This window comes from Cuculus canorus, chromosome 22 (assembly GCF_017976375.1).
Source record: "Cuculus canorus isolate bCucCan1 chromosome 22, bCucCan1.pri, whole genome shotgun sequence".
NCBI lineage: Eukaryota > Metazoa > Chordata > Aves > Cuculiformes > Cuculidae > Cuculus > Cuculus canorus.
Window position 1 is genome coordinate 6,531,158 of NC_071422.1, and position 21,973 is coordinate 6,553,130.

The 21,973-nt window shown below is 48.7% G+C and overlaps 1 protein-coding gene and 1 long non-coding RNA gene across 2 annotated transcripts in view; one reads left to right on the forward strand and one right to left on the reverse strand.

Moving 5' to 3' along the window:
- The window catches only part of GRIK3 (glutamate ionotropic receptor kainate type subunit 3), a 136,881-nt gene that overhangs the window by 26,448 nt on the left and 88,460 nt on the right, over positions 1–21,973 (forward strand). The gene's annotated exons all lie outside the window — the stretch shown is intronic.
- Positions 13,213–15,583, reverse strand: LOC128854301 (uncharacterized). Its single transcript, XR_008453327.1, has 3 exons — positions 15,341–15,583; positions 13,467–13,670; positions 13,213–13,344 (listed from the first exon to the last, which is right to left on the reverse strand). It is a non-coding gene; the product is annotated as an uncharacterized LOC128854301 (long non-coding RNA).

Consider the following 21,973-nt stretch of genomic DNA (forward strand, 5'->3'; position numbering starts at 1 on the left):
GGGAGTAGTCATGGACAAAAACCAGTTGTCACCACTAGCAACTCGTTTTGCCTCCAAGCAGTGATGGTTTCTAAGCAGTAGCATATAAAGGAGTGGAAATCCCTTGTACAGCTCAACTCCAGGTGGGGAAAGAACCTGGTCTTGCAGTGCTCAGCTTTCATAGAATCATAGAATCAAAGAATAGTTTGGGTAGGAAGGGACCTTAAAGATCATCCAGTTCCAACCCCTGCCAAGGGCAGGGACACCTCCCACTGGATCAGCTGCCCAAGGCCCATCCAACCCGACCTTGAACCCCTCCAGGGATGGGGCATCCCATTTCCTGAGCCTACAGCACTGACTGTGGAGTGGGAGGAGGAGCAAACCATAGGGATGGCAAATAGCTGGAGCTGCGAGCCAGCCTCAGATGATAAGAGCACATGCATCATCTTTAGGATACCTGTTTTCTCAAAGGGTGACTCTATTAGCGATGGAAAGGCCACAAAAGTATCTTTATGCAGTGAAATGTACTCAGTGCATTTGTATTTCTCTTGCTTGGCATCTCCCGGTATACGCAAGGCCAAAGACTCCCCCCTTTTCCGGCAGTTATTTTGATAGATGGCTCGGGAAGCCAGGAGCCAGCAATAACTCCTCACTTTGAAAGGCGACTTTTTGCAATCTCATAGTTGGTGTAGATAAAGAAAAAGACTACGTAGTGTTTGCTTTGACCAGAGGGAGGTGGAGCAAGAGGGCTTGATGATTAATTCAGATGTTACGTAAAGCTCCCGGTGAAGTGGGCCAAGCTGCCGCCGCCCGGTTCCTGCGGGTAGACAACAAGGTCAGAAATTTCCCTACTCCCTTATTTCTGTGTAGTCAATTGGGGCTTGTTTACAGCCACCATCTCAGCCTGCGAAGTGAAGATACCGTTGGTTCTTTCTGACACGATGCTGCTTAGAGCTTTGTCTTATAGGAAAAGCCTTTCTCTAAGATCGCAGAAGGCTCTCCCCAACGCCTCTGCCAGCAGCATGGGCTCCCCTCCACCCATACGTTTCTTTCTGCCGTACATAAAAGCACAGATGGCCATTCCCTGGAGGCAGGCATGCAAAGTTTGTGAGGACACGTGTGTGTCGGGGTGTGCATGTGAATGCACACTTGTTTGAGAAGGAGCCCGAGCGTGCGTGTGGCTTTGAGCACTGCGCTTGCTGCTCCCTCTGCAGCCAGAAGTAACAAAACCCCTACTCTAAGCACTGGTGTTGACCTAAGGAGCAACTTTTCAGCTCAGTACAACCGCAGCGTAAAGGTGTATAAATAGATATTTGTGTGTGTAACAAGCAAGACATACCTGACAGCTGCAGAACTCATTCACCGAGGTCTTTGGACCTGAAGAACCAGTTATAATGGAATAGCTTTAGCTCTTCTGTTCACAGCGGTGCCTGTGGCTGCACTCGGCATTTCAGAATTTAAGATAGTTGTAGAAACATGGAATAGTTTGTGTTGGAAGAGACCTTAAAGGCCCATCCAACCTCGCCTTGAACCCCTCCAGGGATGGGGCAGCCACCACTGCTCTGGGCAACCTGGACCAGGGCCTCCCCACCCTCACAGCAAAACATTTCTCCCTAAGATCTCATCTCAATCTCCCCTTTTGCAGGTGAAAACCATTCCCTCTCATCCTATCCCTGCCCTCCCTGATCAAGAGCCCCACCCCAGCTTCCCTGGAGCTCCTTTCAGTGCTGGGAGCTGCTCTGAGGTCCTCCCAGAGCCTTCTCTTCTCCAGGCTGAACAACCCCAACTCTCTCAGCCTGTCCTCCTATAGGAGGTGCTCCAGCTCTTGGATGATCTTTGTGGCCTCCTCTGGACTTGCTCTGACAGCCCCATGTCCTTCGTGTGCTGGACTCCAGAAGTGAATGCAGAACTCCAGGTACTTTTACCTTCTTTGAGTATGACTTTATAGCTGAAAACTACTGGGAATGTGGTAGTACGGTGGGACAGAGAGGTCTCCAATGTGCATCCAAACACTGCCTTGGCCAAAGTGCAAGCTCTACGCTATAAAAAACCCCAGGAAAATGGGCACAGGGAAACGCAAGACATCTGTACCATGGATGAAGTGCTGAGGGACATGGTTTAAGGGAGTGTTAGGAATGGTTGGACTCGATGATCCAATGGGTCCTCTCCAACCTTGTGATTCTGTGATACGCCCATGGACATTATGCTATGAATGCCTGTGACCAGCAGTGTTGTACTTACTAATACCGCTGCTCCGACACAGATCTGCTCAAAGCTCCAGCACAGGTTCCACCTGTGAACCTCCATTTCTCACTGCTACACCAGTCACGTCATCGACTCCATCAGAAACTCGGGCTTGCTGGCCCAGTTTCTATTAAAAACAGGCAGGAAAAGCCCTTGTGCTTGCTCAGAAGCTAAAAGTCCTCCTGTCCTCTCGCTCTTTGTTTTTTCCTCCAGCTATCACACTTGTTAACTCAAATTAACATTCACAATGCAAAATCTATTGGAACATGCCTTCCAGACTCACAGACATTTCTGTTATGGTCAGGATTAATCACAAGGGATAATTAGAGTATTAAATGAAATAATTATAACATTATGACTCTAATAACCAAATTCATGGATATTAGCTCCTGAGAGAAGACAAATATGGAAAATAGAGACGTTTTGATGGATGCCTCCAGCTGCAGTTATTTTTCTTTGTGTTTTCAATTAAGAATTCCCAAACATCTGCTGAGACAACTCACCTTAATTTCAAAAGGTGAGGTAGCTCACGAGGCATGGGGCTGGCAGGGAATGGGCTGCTGGAGGAGCACACCATGACTGGATGGAGATTGTGCTCCACTGGGATTGGCTGTGGACCAAAAAGGTGCACTCATCCACTCTGCTGGGCAGGTTTCGAGGTGCAGGGAGGAGAAGGAGGAAAAGGAGGAGAGGGAAAAGGAGGAGAAGATAGAGAGGGAAAAGGAGAAGGAGGGGGAGAAGGAGAGGGAGGAGAAGATGGAGAGGGGAAGGAGGAGAAGGAGAAGACAGGGAAGGAGGAGAAGAAGATGGAGAAGGAGGGAGGAGAAGGAGGGTAAGGAGAAGATGGAGAGGGGGAAGGAGGAAAAGAAAAAGAAGGAGAAGAAAGGGAAGGAGGAGAGGGAGGAGAAGATGGAGAGGGGAAGGAGGAAAAGGAGAAGACAGGGAAGGAGGAGAAGAAGAAGATGGAGAAGGAGGGGAAGGGGAAAATGGAAAAGGAGGGGAAGGAGAAGGAGGGTAAGGAGGAAAAGGAGAAGAAGGAGAAGACAGGGAAGGAGGAGAAGGAGAAGATGGAGAAGGAGAAGATGGAGAAGGAGAAGATGGAGAAGGAGAAGATGGAGAAGGAGAAGATGGAGAAGGAGAATGAGAGTAAGGAGAAGAAAAAGAAGACGGGAAGGAGGAGAAAGAGAAGACAGAAGGAGAAGGAAGGGAAGAAGAAGGAAGGGAAGGAGAAGAGGGAGGAGAAGATGGAGAGGGAGAAGGAGGGGAAGGAGAAGAAAAGGAAGGAGAAGGAGGAGATGCTCTGACACCCCCAGGGCTGGGCACCTGGGAGCCAGGAGGCAGGGCTGGCTATAATGGTGCAGCTGATAAGAAGGTGAACAGTTTGCTTGTGTGGCACACACGGTGCTCCTGCTCCGCTCTCCTCATCCACCACCTCCCTACCAGCTATGAAACGCTTGGCAGGTCTCGCTGGAGGACAGGTCCTGCTGGAAGCCAGGTCCAAGCTCAGCCAGCTCAGCTCCACGAGACACCATGTCCTGGCAGCTTCTCACAGCCCTGGGCACTATCACCTCCGAGCAATGGAGATTCCCACTGCCTCCCCGGGCGTGACTATCTTCTCCAACAGAGCTCTGGGTGCAGCCAGGCTTGGCCTGTCCTGCAGCACCGCTGGTGTCCCTGGGGATCGGTTCCCAAGCCTGATTGTCAGGGGCTTTTTTGGAGCCGGGAAGTTTTTCACCCCTACTAATGCAGGCACAGTCTCTCTCCAATATTCCGCATCGCTCTACAGAGGAATAAATGAATTCATTACCGTATTATGCAATTGCAAATGTTTAAAAATATCGAGTACGTACATTTATGTAAGCCCACATAACAGCGGATGGGAAAGAACCGGGAGTTGTGGATCTGCACATGTTCTCGGGCGAGGGAATGCAAAGCAATGCTGGGAACGCAAACTCCGGCGCCGGGCGCTGTTCTGCACGTGCTACTGAGTGAGCACGGGCCCCGCGTTAGAAAAGGAATGGGATTTAAAATACACAGACTAAGCAATTTCATCTTTTCAACACGAGATATTCATTTTAGATAATAAATTACAATTTTTATCGTATCGTTCCTCAGTGGTTTAGAGTACAGCCAAGTTTATCGTAATATTGAATATTTCCTCTATCAGGCACCAAAAGAGCAAGTTCTTTGGGAACCTGGAAGTGGTTCCTATGATCTGCGGAAGGAATCTTCTCAGTGTGAACTATTAATATGCCATACTGTGATCTGGTGGGAGGTGTCCCTGCCCATGGCAGAGGGTTGGAACTGGATGATCTTTAAGGTCCCTTCCAACCCAAACTATTCAATGATTCTATAACTGAGTATTGCCATTTGCAGTTGACATATGGGACTCTTAAGTTTTAGTATCACTCAGTAAGAACGACAGAATAAAATCATTAAAGTTGGAAAAGACCTCTAAGATCATCCAGTCCAACTGAAGTTCTGGAGAAGAGATGTGGTTTATGGAGCAGTCACACATCATAGCATGTACGGGTACTGGGATCTATGGATGTAGAGCAGCTGCACACCGTGATGCTCCTGCACAAACTGGCTCAGTGCAAACACACGCAGCAGCTTTCTACTTAGTATTTAGGTGCCATCCTTGAGTTACTATATGGAGAATGCATTACATCACTTGAATTCCTGGATTTCTTCGTAATATCAAATAAGAAAACTCTTGCGTAGTCCTGACAAAGCAGTCAAAATCCAGTTGCAAATACCGCGCTGCTTATTGCCGGCTCCATAATACAGGCGAGGTGGGTTGCCAGACAGCTGCATTTCCTGGCGTTTAAAAAGAATTCACTGTAATGTATTGTAATACATTAGCATAATAATTGGTAAGCATTCGCAGATGAATACTTTACCGACTGATAGATTTTTGTACAGAAACTGTGAAGGTTACGTGGAGGGTGAAAACATTTCACTGTGTCAATGAACATACTTAATTTTTCTGGAAGTGCTATCTGAATTGTGCGGTGCTGAGGCATTAGCATAACAAATACATAATGCATTAGTTTGTGCCGTAATAGGGAACGCTGCCCCGCACTCGCTTCACCAGGTGACCCAGAAAAGATGGGCTTGGGTATCTTCCTATACCTGGCTATGGAAATGCATGGAGACTCATCCATAGCGTCAGCCAGAGCTCTCTGCATGCCTTTCCCCTTGCCAGCATGGGCTGGGCTGGCTCGTCTCTCTTTGTTTTGCTTTACTGGGTTTGGATGCTTTTGGTCTGTACTGGTACGTGGCATGAGTTGGGCTGGCTCATCTCTCTCTCCTGCTTTGCTTTACTGGGTTTGGATGCTTTTAGTCCATACCGGTACATGGTATAAGCTGGGCTGGCTCATCTCTCTCTCCTGCTTTGTTTTACTGTGTTTAGATGCTTTTAGTCCATACCAGTACGTGGTATGAGCTCGCCTGGCTCATCTCTCTCCTGCTTTGCTTTACTGGGTTTGGATGCTTTTAGTCCATACCAGTACATGGTTTTAGCTGGGCTGGCTTGTCTCTCTCTTGTTTTGCTTTACTGGGTTTAGATGCTTTTAGTCCATACCAGTACGTGGTTTGAGCTGGGCTGGCTCATCTCTCTCCTGCTTTGCTTTACTGGGTTTGGATGCTTTTAGTCCATACCAGTACGTGGTCTGAGCTGGGCTGGCTCTCCTGGCTCGCCTCCCACCAGCTTTGCTTGATGAGGTTTGGATGGTTTTGGACCCTACCGGTACGTGGCACGGCGCTGGGCAGAGCACGGTGTGCTGTCAGCCACCTGCGGTCCTGTCCCCATCACTACACCCCTCCTCTCTGTCCCTTTCTTCTCCCATCCCTTCCATTTGAAGCCCTTCGGGGTGCAGACACGGTGTCCTCCTGTGCATTTTGTCCCGAATGACCCCACGGGGGACTCCTCTCCTCCTGTATTTCGGTGAAAGCCCTGAACCACCAATTTGAAGCTACCAGGGTCTGGAAGCTCCCTTGGGCTGGTGGAGCTTTCCCACCGCTCTGGCAGCTCTCTGCCGGCGGTGGCTTTCCCTGGCCTGTGTCCTTGGAACCACCACCACTTTGGTCTCCACATGTGAGCTCTAAAGCCCTCCAGCCAGGGAAGAAGTTGCAAGAGTGGGCAGGGAGGGGGAAGGTGGATGACACCCAAGAAGGTTTGAGCTTGGGAGAAGATGAGCGATGCAGAGAAGCAGCTTTTAGATATACCCAGTTTGGCACATATGTATGTGCCCTTCTAATTAGGACACGGGTCCAAAGACCCGCTAACGAACACAATGTCATCTCGGCTTGGGATGTCTTGGCACGACTTGAATTTACTCCCAAGTTTTCTCTGGGTCTTCTGAGTTCTTGGGCATGAACGTCACCTGAGTCCCCTTGAGAAATGTATGACATCTCTGAATAATTGATACCCTTTGGCTTCTGCCTCAGTCTCTTCTTGCCCTCGCTTTGCAGCAGGCTCTGACAGTGACAACTTTGCAGTTAACTTAAAAGAAAACCAAAAAGCTAATTGAAAAGGACAGAGCTGAATCTTTTGGACAGGAAGTTTTTGGAAAGCATTTTAAATCAGGTTTTTTGCTCGTCATTAGCTATGTTAATTCCACTCCCATTTGGAATAAATTGAGGGAAACAGATGTGAGGAGGAATGGTATTTTTCTGGCATATATGAAGACAAAGCTTTCACCTCTGCGGTCACCAAATGGAAGGAGATCAGACACAGGCACAGACTTTGCCTGCTGAGGGACTCCAAATTGTTTTACCACACAGTTACCATTCATCTCCACATCAGGAAAAATGCTTCTTTCAAAACAATCAAAGGAGCTTTTTGCCCAGGTAAAAAAATCAGAAATACCTCCTTTCCGCACAACCATCTGACCTGCGGTTTCTCCTGAATCGTACAGACTTTAAGTGTTTCAAGCTTTCAGCTGAAAGCTTCGTGACCAGCAAACTCTGGAGTAGAGTCCAATGCATTTTTTTCCAGGAACGATGGCAGGATAAATCAAATCTCATTTACAGCCATCTTTTAATCTTGACGTTTGTGGCTCTCGCTTTTCCTTCTTGGAAAGTTCCGATGGCACGAAGAGGGAAGGTGCAAACAGGATTTGTACTTAACATCAAACGTTGTCACCAACAAGACGCCTTTCTGTAGATTCTTAAACCCACTCGGTAACATGAAACACATGGGACGTAAATTATGGATTAAGAAAATCTTCCTAGAGGTAAGAATATTTAATTGCTGAAAGAGATTCCTTATTTAAGAAGAGGAATATTTAAAGCTGTGGGAAAATCAATCTGCTGATGAGGTGTCTGTAGACAGACACCATGGCCATCTCCATCATCACCAGAACTTTCCCCCTCGCTGCGCTTGGGCACCGATCCCTCCTCTTGAGAAAGGCAGAGGAAACAATTAAACAGCTCTGGCTCTTGGTATTTTAACTGTGAAAACTGGTTCCTGATGAGCTGTACGCAAATCTGACCTGATTGGTTCTCTCGGTCTAATTGGTGATAAGGAAACCGCAACGCAGTTTATAGTAACAGATTTCTTTCTGCTTTACAGTCGCAATGTGTTTCATTAACACTTCTGCAGCAATTTGCACTATTAGGGACATATTTGCTTCCAGTAAGAGGAGAGAAAATGTATCGATGTGGAGTGTGATGATGGGGTCACCGCGCCGCGGTGCAGGGCTGCTGCAAAGCGTCAGCTTCCAGCGGGGAGCTGATGAGCTGGGGGGATGTGATTACTGGTTCTTCTTTATTTGTGTTACTGTAGTTGCGAGCAGGTACTGGAAAGGGCAAGAGTCCCCCAAAATGGGCTTAACGCACCCAGAACTGACACGTGATGTGAGAGTGATGGGGAGTCCTCCAGGCGAACGTCCCAACATGGGTTTGTTGTTGAAAATAGGCACTGTTTCTGGAAGTGCATCAATAATTACACTGGAAATATCAATTGCCTTGTTCTTTCTTGTCCAACTTGTATCTGCCATACAACACCATCATTCCTTCATATTTCGTTCTTTTCTCATTTAATATTCCACTACATCATTTAAGGCGATCTACATCTTCCCCAAAATGCTCCTTAGAGACGACTGTCCCATCTCCTGTTCCTCCTCCCAGCCCTCAAGACTCGGCTTTTTTGCACTCCGCCAAAGCAGCATCAGAGAAACTTCATTTTCTAAATTACTATTTACTATTACTAAATTAAGATGATTATTTATAATTATTACTATTACTAAATAAAGATTTCCAAGGAGTTCAGAGCTGTTGAGACGTCAGCACTGGAGCCACACCAGGACCAGCCCAGTGCTGTTCCACAGCGCTGCCTTAGTGCCCTCCTGAGATGGTGCTCAGGGTTTTGCAGTAGAACGTTGAATTTGAAGAGCATAGTCCTCACCAAGAAAGACTATCATATCATGAGATGTTGCGTGACCTAAATGCTGCAATCATTTTAAGCTGAAAGAGAGGAAATTGAGGTGAGAACTTAGGGAGAAATGTTTTGCTGTGAGGAACAGGTTGCCCAGAGCGGTGGTGGCTGCCCCATCCCTGGAGGGGTTCCAGGCCAGGTTGGATGGGGCTTGGAGCAACCAGATCCAGTGGGAGATACCCTTGCCCATGGCAGGGGGTTGGAATTGGGTGCGCTTTGAGTCTCGTTCAAGAAATTTGCTTGAGAATGGCTATAAAAAGATGTATTTATTAGCTGAGGACAAGGCTTGGAGAAGAGCTTGACTCATAATGAGAGAGGACAAAAGTAAACGGCTCCCAAAGCCAAGGTAGAAGCAGAAGAAGCTTTGAGGAGCCAGACTGGGAGCAAGTGGTGCTGCTCTCTTCACAAGTTTGCTGTTCTGATGGTGGGGAGGATGATGCCCATGGCTCAGGATGCATTAAGGCTACTGCAGCTTCAAAGGGAACAACACCCCCCAACCCCAACCCCTCATTAATTTTCACTTCTGCTTCTTTAACGGGAATCTATTTTTTATTTCTGTTCAGATATATTTAACAATTAGCATGAAAGAGAAATCGAGCAGCAGATGGGGATGTTCCTGGGGAAAATTTCAGTGCTTAATATTTCATTATGTACAAATGTAACTCCCAGCCCTGTGCTTCAGACAGAAAGGGGTTTGCAGACAATGTGGGAGGCTGCACATCTTTAAAAATAATATGCTATTTGTTTAACAAATAAATGGTACTTTATTAAAAACACAAGGTTTTAAGTAGTCCTGAGGAGGATGTTAAAATTCATGTTAACATCCGAATGTTTTACTCCAGCTGCAAAAAGATCCCTCCTGCAAATGAAAATGGTGCTGCTGCCTTGATAACAGAGACAAAATCCTGGGTATGGAATCATAGAATAGTTTGAGGTGGAAGGGAACCCAAAGATCATTGAGTTCCAACCCTTCTGCCATGGGCAGGGACACCTCCCACTGGCTCAGGCTGCCCAAGGACCATCCAACCTGGCCTGGAACCCCTCCAGGGATGGGGCAGCCACAGGAACACCTGGGCAACCTGTGCCAGTGTCTCACCACTCTCATAGTGAAGAAATTCTTCCTTACGTCCAGATTAAATCTGCCCCTCTCCAATTTATCCCCATTGCCCCTCATCCCATCACTCCACGCCTTTGTGAACAGCCCCTCTCCAGCTTTCCTGCAGCCCCTTCAGGTCACTCTAAGGTCTCCTCAAAGCCTTCTCTTCTCCAGGCTGAACAGCCCCAACTAGCTGTGAGTAGAGCTGTGAGTGGGTTTGCTCATGACGGCGGAGCTTTCTTCTCTCATGAAATCCCAGGGATTTCAGAAGGGTTGGCAACTCTGCTAATTTTGAACGTGAAGCTTATAACTATTTTGCAGTCGGCTTCGGGCTCCAAGTGAGGATATTCTCTACTCAAGGGCCAATCTCATTCCTTAACAGCAACATTTCCAGTCATTTTTGTTAAGAAGAAGGCAGACCTTGATTGGTCAAATCTGGGTCAAGATGCAAACGCTGTCCCCAACCTTACAGAGGTTAATATCTCATCATTTTCAGCCCTGTGCCTCAGAGTCACTGGGAAAGGGGTACAAAACCACCTCACTTTCCTACGTGGTCCCTGGGATGGCTTTTTGTGTTCAACCTGTCTGAAGTGATGAGGAAATTCCTGGGATAATTGTGACTTTTACGGCAAAGAAAGGGAACGTCTGCAGTGATGCTCGCGGAGCGTGGGAGCTGTGCTTGGTTTCAGGCAGGAGCACACATTCCTGCACTTAATTAGTTTTTATCCCAAGGGAGGAAAATTGAAAAGTCTCATTCTTGCTTTTGTGGCTTGGGGTGAATCGTTCTCTTGCTCACATCAGCTGTCGGATCCTAATCAGGTAATGATAATGGTGCTGAGCGGGGCAGGGGATGAGTGGTGACCACTTCTTGGGGACCAACTCGGACCGCTTCTTGCTCCTTTTGAGACACGGGTTTCCTTTGTCACTTGGAGAGCACAAGTGCACCGGATGGCACGGCTGAACCAGGCTGGAAACCTGCTACCACCTCGCCCACCCCAGCAGCACATTAGCACACAGATCCAGGGCAAAAAACCCAACTGAGAAGTTAAATTTCATCAGGTTTTGAGTGTTCTTATTTAGGAAAATGTGTGGGTTTGTCCCTCAAAACTTAACAGGCTCCTGTCCTTAGTAGGATTAAAAATCTTCCTTTATAGGATTCAAAATCCCCCCAAATTAGACTGTTCAGAAGTTAAATTCTCTCTTAGTGCTGTCGAAAAGTCTCTGCTGTAACCATGAAGGGTCCAAATTCTCCCCAGGCACCCTGAGCCCTCCTGGGAGGTGCTGTGCTGGAAGAGAGGAATGGGTCCACCTTTTCCCTGGGGGCAAAGGCTGGTGCTGGGAGCAGCAGGAATAGCATGAACAGCGTGGAAGCTGTGGCTGCCCCATCCCTGGAGGGGTTCCAGGCCAGGTTGGATGCGCCTTGGGCAGCCTGATCCAGTGGGAGGTGTCCCTGCCCATGGCAAGAGGGTTGGAGCTGGATGATCTTTAAGGTCCTTCCAACCCAAATGATGATTCCCCTCTCCCAGGCTCCATCCCCTTCATCCCAGGCTCCCCTCTGACCGGCATCATCCCATTCCTCCCCACTGCTGTGCTCCGGGGCTGCTGACTGGGATGAATTAAGAGTCCTCAGCATCAACAACATCCTAGAAACAAACAGCACAGCGGCACGCCGTAAAGTTGTATCCTGATTTTAGATGCTTTGTGCAACACACGAGGCTGCCCCCCATATATATTGGGTAATAAATGCCCCTCTGGTAGGAGGAGACAGTATTTCATTGCAAAAGTAAAAAATAATAACGGGGAAAGTGCTATCTCAGCTTGCTGCATAAACGGCTAAAATAAGCAATATGCAGACATATCATTTGGAACACAGATTAATAATTTCTGTTCTGAGTAGTGGTAGCCAGCCTGATTTATTGCGGTGATGGTATTATGGTCCCAGATTTTATTGTCCTTTAAATTATACCGCAGTCTATACAGGAGGCAGACAGGGATTTAAATCAAGTATTATTGCCTGTAAATTTGGAAACAAATAGTAGTTTTCCCCCCTTTAAATCACCGAGGTTGTGTGTTTTATAAGGTGAATGTTACGACTTTTTATGGGACCGAAGTTTTGGTTTCCCTGCATGGCTTTTTCCAACCCACAGCATCCGCCTCCGCTCCCTCCCCGTGGCCCCAGTGGGTTTGCAGCCACTGCAGCTCTGCCGCAGCCTCCGTTTTCCCCTGGGCCGAGGATTTCTCCTCCTTTGGGACTTCTGCATAAAGGAGATGCTTTTTATCCAACTCAAAACACGCGGCTACCTCTGGGATGCCGGAGTCAGCTGCTCACTGCGGTTCCCTTCCTTTGCACATATGTATGTTAACAGCAATTGGATAGAAAGCAGACACCACCTACACTACTAGGAAAGCCCTTTTCCCACTGGGAAGATGGAAACCTTGGCTTCCAGGTGCTTGGGGATGGATACAGCCCTGCAGCACGGGGAGCTCCAGCCCTACAGGAGCCCCCGATGGGGCAGAGGGACGTGGGTACTGTCTCCACTCTGCCCTCGCGCCACGGGAGAGGGATGGATGCTGCTGGGGGGGTTGAGTGAGGGGTTAGAAACCATCTAAGCTGGTCTTTATTCCAAGGGATGGCACAGCTGCTGGTCCTTCAGTGGCTTTCTATAAAAGCGGCCGGTGACTTTTCCGCTGCCTGTGAGGTCCAGTGTTCCGCAGGTAATTGAAAAGCTGATGAGAGGAGCTGTCATCGTCCCTGTCAGCTCTGCTCGCCTGGCTGACGGATTGCAATTCATTTACAGGCTCCCGCGTGCTGTTTATGTTTTTGTCATCTTATACCTGAACGTCTGGATCAGACTCTTTATTTTTGTCTTGCCCTTTGCACTGCTCGGTGTATTTGCTGCCTCCGTGGCTGTTTGCCGCTTTGATTACACCGCACGGGCAGTTCGCTCCCAGCGCTGCCTGTGCCAGGAGCACGGAGCAGAGGGAGGGCTGGCTCTGAGAGCAGCTGAAAGGAAAGAAAAGAGACCACCTGTGGCAGAGCATCTCGTCACAACAGAGATGCTCCAAACTCACAGCCCAGTGCTCCTGTCAGCACATGGACGGGGGCTTTACATCATAGAATAGTTTGGGTTGGAAGAGACCTTAAAGATCATCCAGTTCCAACCCCTGCCGTGGGCAGGGACACCTCCCACTGGATCAGGGGCTCCAAGCCCCATCCAACCTGGCCTGGAACCCCTCCAGGGATGGGGCAGCCACACCTTCGCTGGGCAACCTGGGCCAGGGTCTCACCACCCTCATGGTGAAGAAATCCTTATGTCCAGTCTAAATCTGCCCCTCTCCAGTTTATCCCCATTCCCCCTCATCCCATCCCCACAAACCTTTATGAACAGCCCCTCTCCAGCTTTCCTGGAGCCCCTTCAGGCACTGGAAGGTCGCTCTAAGGTCTCCTCAAAGCCTTTTCTTCTCCAGGCTGAACAACCCCAACTCTCTCAGCCTGTCAGAAGGGCGCTGTCGCAAGGGAGTCTTCACAAACACAGGGCAAAAGGCAGTCGTGGCGGTGAAGAGCTTCTGATGCTGTAAATAGCTGAGAAAGATAAAGGAAAGGGAAGGAAAAGCTGGGTGGGAGCCTCGTGATACAGATGGAGGAAAGAGTGGCTGGAGCGTGGTTACAGGGAAGACAGCATATGGCACATTACAAAGTCAGACCTGGAAAACGGGTGTGGGAATCCACGCCTTCTGTCAACCTTCCCTTAGAGTAGGATTTCAGCTGTCGATTCAGCAGAGAGGAAACCGGGACGATCTACTCCTTCCTGACCCAGGGACAGGCCTCGCGTTGGTTGTCTCCTCTGTCCCATGGGGCAAAAGCCTTGGTCAGTTGGTTACGGAGAACAGGCGACCGGAGTCCCCAACCTGTGGCAGGAGATACAGACAGCAGGATGCAGAGCATTTTCACACATCAGTTGACAGTTGTAATGTTGCTTTGCAGAGCCTGTGATGCATTAGCCTGGCCTCTTCTCAGGCAAGAAGAAAAATGGAGTAGGCAAAATGTTTCTGTATTTGTAGCTTAGAAAAAAAAAAAAAGTCACTTTTACCTTAGCAGAGAAGCTGTAACCATTAGAGAATCCCGGTAGCCTTAAGGAGCTGCGAAAACAAACCTTCCCCTGAGCTCTTGGAGATGCTGCAGGGCTGTCAGGAGCAGGGATGCTGGTGTGGGAGCTGCAGACCCCATCTGCAGGACCCCCATGTCCTACATGACCCCCACGTCCTACACGACCCCCACGTCCTACACGACCATGGGTGCTCCCAACACTGCAAGATCTGCCAAGCTCCGACACTTAAGGTAAAGGAGATGAAGGGGAAATGCAACAAGCTGAGCAAGAAAGGGGTTGTCACGATAGTTTGTTTGCTTAGCGTCTGAGCCGGGCCATATTGCGGAGCTGATATCTGCTCTCCCAGTCTATCAGTGCCGTGTTTGCCAAACGGCTCTTGGCAGAGCCGTCAGACACAGCCCTGCCAAACTCCTCCTTGGCACACGGGACTGATCGCATCACGGTGGGGAGGGAAGACATCGCTACGTGGGGAAGAAAGGACAGGGCTCCAACGTTAGATGCCCTGGGCCCGATCCTTTGCTCCCTGCCCCTGGTGTGAAGCCACTCAGGGTTGGGGCTGCAGAAGGGAGGGAAATCAGTCTTTGTGCATTATGTGTTTCCTTTCCCAGTGCACTGACTTCAGTTTAACAAAAAGCTTTCCAGTAATGCTGTCTCCTACACAACATTGCATAAACCAATGGCTTACGTGTAAATAAACACCAGAAAGGATGTAAAATCAGTCCAGAAGGCCAACTATATCCCAGGTTGCATCAAAAGCAGCGTGGCCAGCAGGTCGAGGGAGGAGATTCTGCCCCTCTATGTCTCTCTGTGAGACCACATCTGGAGGATTGTGTCCAGTTTTGGAATCCTCAATGTAAGAAGGAGATGGAGCTGTTGGAACGGGTCCAGAGGAGGCTACAAAGACGACCCAAGGGCTGGAGCACCTTCCATAGGAGGACAGGCTGAGAGAGTTGGGATTGTTCAGCCTGGAGAAGAGAAGGCTCAGAGAAGATCTTATAGCGACCTTCCAGTACCTGAAGGGGCTCCAGGAAAGCTGGAGAGGGGCTGTTCACAAAGGCTTGGAGTGATACGATGAGGGGCAATGGGTATAAACTGGAGAGGGGCAGATTTATAGAGGACATAAGGAAGAATTTCTTCACCATGAGGGTGGTGAGGCCCTGGAACAGGTTGCCCGGGGAAGTTGTGATTGCTCCATCCCTGGAGGGGTTCCAGGCCAGGTTGGATGGGGCTTGGAGCCCCTGATCCAGTGGGAGGTGTCCCTGCCCATGGCAGAGGGTTGGAACTGGATGATCTTTGAGGTCCCTTCAACCCAAACTATTCCATGATTCTATGCATGTCTTAGTCAAGCAAAAGCCTGAATGTCATGGAGCATGAAATGCCCTTTGACTGCAGCAAGAGTGCTAAAATCGCAATCAGTAACCCTTTCCCCATCTTTTAAATGCACTCATAGAGGAGAAACAGTTATGTTACCTTAATACTTAAGAATTCTTGAGGCTCCTCTTAGTCTTCATTACTCTCCCCTGCTTTCAGGGAATTCAGCTTTCAGGGAATTCAGCTTTCAGCCGCATGTGCCGTGCTGCAGCCCTGGCGCAGCTGAGCAGCGTGCCGAGGCAGCACAGGCAGCTGACCTGTTGTTCTGCTCTGTGCTGAAGGAGGGATCTGTACTTGAGAAATGCAAATAAAGTGTAAGATATCACCTTTCTGAGGTATAAGTGTTCTCTGCTGCCCTTGCACAGGTAAAACCAACAGTAAGTAGCCCCAAGCCTTGGACAACTGTGTTCTTCCTCCCCTCTTCTGCCTCTTTGTTCAGGCACTCAGAGCTATGACACAAACACTTTCAAGGCTGAACTTCAGTTGGCTGAGCTGAGTTTTGAGCCCCACTTATGAGTGGGTTCATAAATTAAGCATCACATGGTTCTTTTCTCTATTTTTCCTTTTGTGATCTATAAAAAGCAGCACGAACGGTGCTCCAGCAGGGCATCAACACCACAACATCACCATTGTGAGAGCCATTTCCCTCTGGCTCCTATTTTTAAACAACCTCCTGGAGTCCCTCCTGCCCACGTTCTGGTGAAAACACTCCAAAGCTTAACAGGTTTGACGTTTTCATTGCTGTTTTCCTTGAAATCCCTAACATCATCTGATTGAGTATTACAGCCTGTTTGCATCCCACTGCCTGCAAATAGCTAACAGAAGCCCTAACAGCAGAAACACAAGGCATGAGGCTGCAACAAAGGCATCGTGACCAAGCGAATGATTGCAGATCAGCAGCTGCAGACCCCCTTACCTTTGAGCTGTGCTCTCCTTGGTCCTTTCTGGAGATGATTGGCTTTCTGGATAATGGTTTCTGGCCACGCAGCACACGAAGCGTGTTTTTATTTCTCGAGCACCACAGAGGCTGTTGCCCAGTCTCCTGTGCTCCATTTTGCCAGCAACACAACTTTGCACTTTCCTTCCATCATCTGCTGCTGCAAGTGCACCCCAGAACCTGCTATTTAGCGTTACCCCCCCAGTGTCCCACTCCTCTGGTACAAACAACTGGGAGAGCAAAATGCAGCCTCCCTCAAGTCAGCGTTGTCCTTGACTATGAGAGTGCTGCTGCGTCAGTAGATGGAGCTCATTGCAACCAGCTTCACTGCTGGGACTCTGACTAAAGAGCTGCTGTTGGAAGCGCTCTCCTGTTGTTAATACCCCGTATATCTACATATTTAGACATTAGCAACACTCTCCTCACAACTCTTCTCAGTTCTTGTCCTTTGACTTTGAAACGTCGTCTTCCATGAATCATAGAATAGTTTGGGTTGGAAGGGACGTTAAAGATCATCCAGTTCCACCCCTGCCATGAGCAGGGACACCTCCCACTGGATCAGGGGCTCCAAGCCCCATCCAACCTGGCCTGGAACACCTCCAGGGATGGGGCAGCCACAGCTTCCCTGGGCAATCTGTTCCAGGGCTTCACCACTCTCATGGTGAAGAAACTCCTCCTTATCTCCAGTCTAAATCTGCCCCTCTCCAGTTCATCCCCATTGCCCCTCGTCCTATCACCACAGGCCTTCGTAAACAGCCCCTCCCCAGAACCGGGGTCTCTGTACTTCTTACTCCAGCCTTGATCTCCTCCATGAAGTCTGTTCCACTTAGCCCTCTGCCCTTGGTTTCAACAAATCCACCACAAACAAAGCAAGGGCTATGAAGTCCCTGGCAATTTAGAAGCACTTCCAAATCCCATCAAGTTCTCAAAGGCTAATGCGCTGGACATCATTTGAACGTTGCGTCCCTACCATTGAGTAGCTACTAATCCTGCCAAAATTATGATGACAAACGTCGTTATATAGTCAGTGCTGTGGGTTCCTCCCCTGAAAGGACAGCACGGCAGAAGAGTGACAGACCATAGCATGTCTCCAGAGACACGTTGGTGTCCCTTTCACAGGGCATATGTTCTGTTTGCTAAGACATTTGCTGGATTCATTCACCTTTGAACTCTTTTAAGCTTCTCATCTCATGAGCTGAGATTCCTATCTAGGTATTAAGGCAGCCTTTGCCTGGATGACACGTTGTGCTCTCAGCACAGGGGCTTCAGACGGGAGCAGCTTCAGCCAAGGTGGTACCTGTATGGCTACACTCGCTTTTTCTTTCCTTCACCTGGGGGGCCCGAAGCATCGCAGGGTTCAAAGGACCCCTGGCAATCCAGCAGCATGCTATCATCTCCGGGAGGATGATTATAGCTAGTACTGAAAATTGCACAAAATACCTCCCCAATGATGAAGATTGCAGAGAGACCGGGAAAATTACCTTTTTCATTATGTCTTAAAAATAGTGCAATTTCAGCCTGTGCCTGAGATTCCAGGAACTCGTGCGTTATTCAGAAAAGCACTGCTGGAGTGGGCTTGCAGAGAGCAAAGAAAATAGAGCCTCCTCTTAGCCAGATACATCAGGACCCCCACGACCGCTGGTTTTAAATCCCAATACTTTGAATTTGCCGTGGTTGTTGAAAAGCTTTCTGCAGCTCCCACTAAAGAACAAGAAAGGCTGTAGGCATCCTGGAGGCGGTTTAAAAGAGGAAAAAATGGACCCCAACAGATGCTTTTTGCAAGATTTCAGAGGGTATCACAGCCCTCCACTAACCCTGGACCGGGTCTGGAGAGGACCTGGGAAAGAGGATGCTACTGGAGGCAGCGTGGGGAAGCATCACGCTGGGTGTCCATCCCCTCCTGGGCTGCAGAGCAGCGGTCATCATGCAGCAGTTCAATCAGCAGTGCAGATGAAAGCACTGATAATTCCCATTAGTAAAATCCAGCTTATGCTAAGTGGCAGGAGGACATACGCTGAGGTGTAGAGCTGTGGCTGCCAGCCGGTGCTCTGCATCCTTGTTCCCATCAGTCAGGAGCTGACGGCAGCTCTGCCAACTGCCTCCTCCCCCATCATCAGGGCTGCCCGCTCCGTGGGGACAGGGCAAACGCGCTCCACAGGCTTCATCCGAGGCACACGCTGGGCTTGGAGACACCTGCGAGGATAGATGGGGGCTGGCTTGGCTCAATTCCTATCCGAGTCAAGCTAAAACCTGTTCAAAAAGCATCTGGAGAAGGTGTTTCAGAGTCCCAGAAGCAGCTACTCCTTTGTGTCAATCAAGGAGCATCTCTCTGCTCCTCCAAGTGGTGTTTGGGCTCTGGAGTGAAGGACGAGCACACCAGGAAAAGACCTTGCCCAAAAGGAGTTGAAAACTCCTCTCATCACAGTACGGCACTCAGGATTCTGTCAATATAAAACAGAGCTGTGGCGCAGCTGATGCTCTGAGGTGTTTGAAATGCAACACATCGAGTCCTTTAATCTCTTTAAGTAACTTACTGGTTCTGGGCACCTGCTTCCAGAGCGCTGGTGCCAGAGCCCCGGCCAGCAGCTCCTGGGAAGCCCTCACCGACCCTCGCCCGCAGGAGCAGGACACAGCGACCAGGCAGCTTCGGAGAATTTACCAGAATAGAGAGATACATTTTTTTTGGCAAATCAGTGAAGAAGATAGCTTTGGCTTGGAGCCCATCCCCATTTATTGCTGAACTAAAGCCAGCAATAAAATTAAAAGCCATAAACAAACCACAAAAAAAGCATAGAGAAAAAAATACAAAATTGGTAACTATAAAGATAAATTAGAAGTTGTGCAAAGTAGGAAACTTGAAAGAAAATTTAAAGTCAGCCTGGTAAACTGTCCTTGGTTAGCGAGATAAAGGAGGATGCTTTATCCTAAGGAAGGCTAATAAATCAGTAGAGCAGTACTGGATCATAGAAACATAGAACCACCAGGTTGGAAAAGACCTGTTGGATCATGAAGTCAAACCATTCCTATCTGCCACTAAACCACATCCCTGAGTAATCATATATCATAGAAGGGTTAAGGTTGAAAAAGACCTCTAAGCCCATCCAGTCCAACCGTCAGCCCAGCCTCACCGTGCCTAATAACCACGTCCTCAAGTGCTAAGGTCACGTGTGTTTTGAACCCCTCCAGGGATGGAGACTCCAGCACTGCCTCTGCCAATGTTTCACCACTCTTTAAGAAATTTTCCCTAATATCCTGTCTAATCCGCCCCCGGCACAACTTAAGGCCATTTCCTTTCATCCTAGCACTTGTTATTTGGGAGAAGCAACCAGCACTCACCTTGCTACAACCTTCTCCCAGGAGCTGCAGAGAGGTCTCCCTTCAGCCTTCTCTTCTCCAGGCTAAACAGCCCCAGGTGGCTCAGCCACTCCCAGAACCTCCATCCTCTTCCCCAGCTCCATTATTCTTCTCCAGACACATTCCAGTCCCTCAATGTCTTTTTTTTTTGTAGCAAAACTGAAGCCATGATTCAAAGTGTGACCTCACAACAAAAGAGAAACAATATCTGGTACCACTGAGGATGCTGAAGTGCAGTTCCTTCTCTTGGTAACCTCTCTCTTGTTGTAGGGAGAGGCTTAAACCCCAGCCCAGCTTCCCCAGGTGCAGGCGATGGGTGATAATGGGTTGATAATGGGCTGATTTGAAGAGCCAGGAGGTTCTAGAAATAAGGGAGACAGCAGAGTTAGAGAGGAAGGCAAGAAGAACCCGTTAATGTAAGCTTGGCAGAGCTAGCAGGAAAGTCAATTAACAGAGCATTTAGCAGTAGTGCTAATGTAGTGCCTCTCCACACATTTTCATGGAAAACAGTTGTCAAATAAATCTGTCTTTATTCTTGGGTGAAGTAGGGATTCAGGAGCTCCAGCCCTCTGTCTTATTCCATGTTGGATTTTGGCATCAGTGCGAATAGGGGCAGAGGTGTCTGGAGCCCAGAGGAGGTGACCAACACAAATGAATGCAAGAAGCCCCATGGGATGAGGGGGAAAAGGCACAGGAGCATCTGGAGGGGCCTACATGGCACAGGTCATGTCTATGAGAGCTAACCCCATGCACCAGTAGCAGGAATGCCTGGAACACACTGAGACACGAGCCAGGTTTGCAAAGCACCTCAGAGTTTCATCTGAGCAGCTCCTTGTCCATCCCCACCTCGCCCGCCCTTCCCTCCCCCTTGCTCACTGCATCCCACTCGCATAATGAATTCAAACATCTCAGGGCATGACCTTGTCTAAGCAGGTGCCCTGCGGAGCGTCTGAAGCGCACTTTAAAACGATGAATATAAATGCAATCATAAAGATGCACTAATGCAGAAAAAAAACGAATAGCAAGTACACAGAAGCCAGCTGGGAAGTAGGGGCCAGGCTGACCCGAAGCATAAGCGATCTGCTGCTTCCCCATGGACACCGACCTTTCTCTCATCACCAAGAAACCCAGCCCGCTGCACAGGCTTTGAGATTTGCAAGATGAAATACCGGAGGAAGATTGACAGGTTATTGACTGAAGGCTGGATTCGGGCTGTGCGTTGGGATGCATGAACAAAGCAAGATATTAAACATTAATAATAATAGCAAAGTCTCAGCTGCTGGGGGACGTTATCTTCTTCTGCTGTCTGCTTCTCGGGTTCCTGATGGCAGAATGGCTTCTGCGCTTGTTCTTTAGTCGAACACACAGAACGCTCATGCCTGGGCAGAGCTGAGCTGTGCCTGCTGCTGCTCACCATGGGTCCCAGCTGACTTTTGTTTGTTGGGACCAGTCTTAGTCCCAACTACCTGAAAGGAGGTTCTAGCGAGGTGGGTGCTGGTCTCTTCTCTCAATTAACAAGTGATAGGATGAAAGGAAATGGCCTCAAGTGGTACCAGGGGAGATTTCGATTGGGTGTCAGGGTCTTTACTGAAAGAGTGGTGAAGTATTGGAAGAGGCTGCCCAGGGCAGTGCTGGAGTCTCCATCCCTGGAGGTTTTGAAAAACCATGTAGATGTACAATTTAGGACATGGTTTAGCAGGCATGGTGGGGTTAGGCTGATGGTTGGACTGGAAGACCTTAGAGGTCTTTTCCAATCTTTATGTTTCCATGTTCTCCTTTAAACTGGAGAGGGGCAGATTTAGACTAGACATAAGGAAGAATTTCTTCACCATGAGAATGGTGAGACACTGGAACAGGTTGCCCCATCCCTGGAGGTGTTCAAGGCCAGGTTGGATGGTCCTTGGACAGCCTGATCCAGTGGGAGGTGTCCCTGCTCATGGCAGGGGCTGGAACTGATGGGCTTTAAGGTTCCTTCCAACCTGAACTACATTATGATTCTATGGTTCTATGATTCTATAATTAGTCGCTATGGGGCAAAGTAGTTTCTCCTTCCATCAGAACAAACTAAATATCGTCCCCTTGGCGAAAGGTACAAGTGAAAAAGCCTGTATCAGACTAATATGCATAAGAAGCTTTTTTTAGCTGCCTTCAGAAGGCACTGCATTTGAAGACTGCGTCTCCCAACAGTCCCATGGCAGCCGAATACCTGTGATAACGTACTTTTATTAGATTTTGGTGTTAATTGAGAAAGCTGTTGAAAGCCATGGAGTGTTGTTGTGCCGTAGCCTAAGTGACCTCAGTGAGGTGTCAAAAAAGGAGCTCTTTCCTTTGAAGAGCTCAGGGGATTGATGTCTGTCACCAAGCTGCTTAGAACACTCGCTTTCATTATTTTAGAAGCAGAACAAACCCAGATCTGGGATCACCAGCAGAGAGGGGCTGCC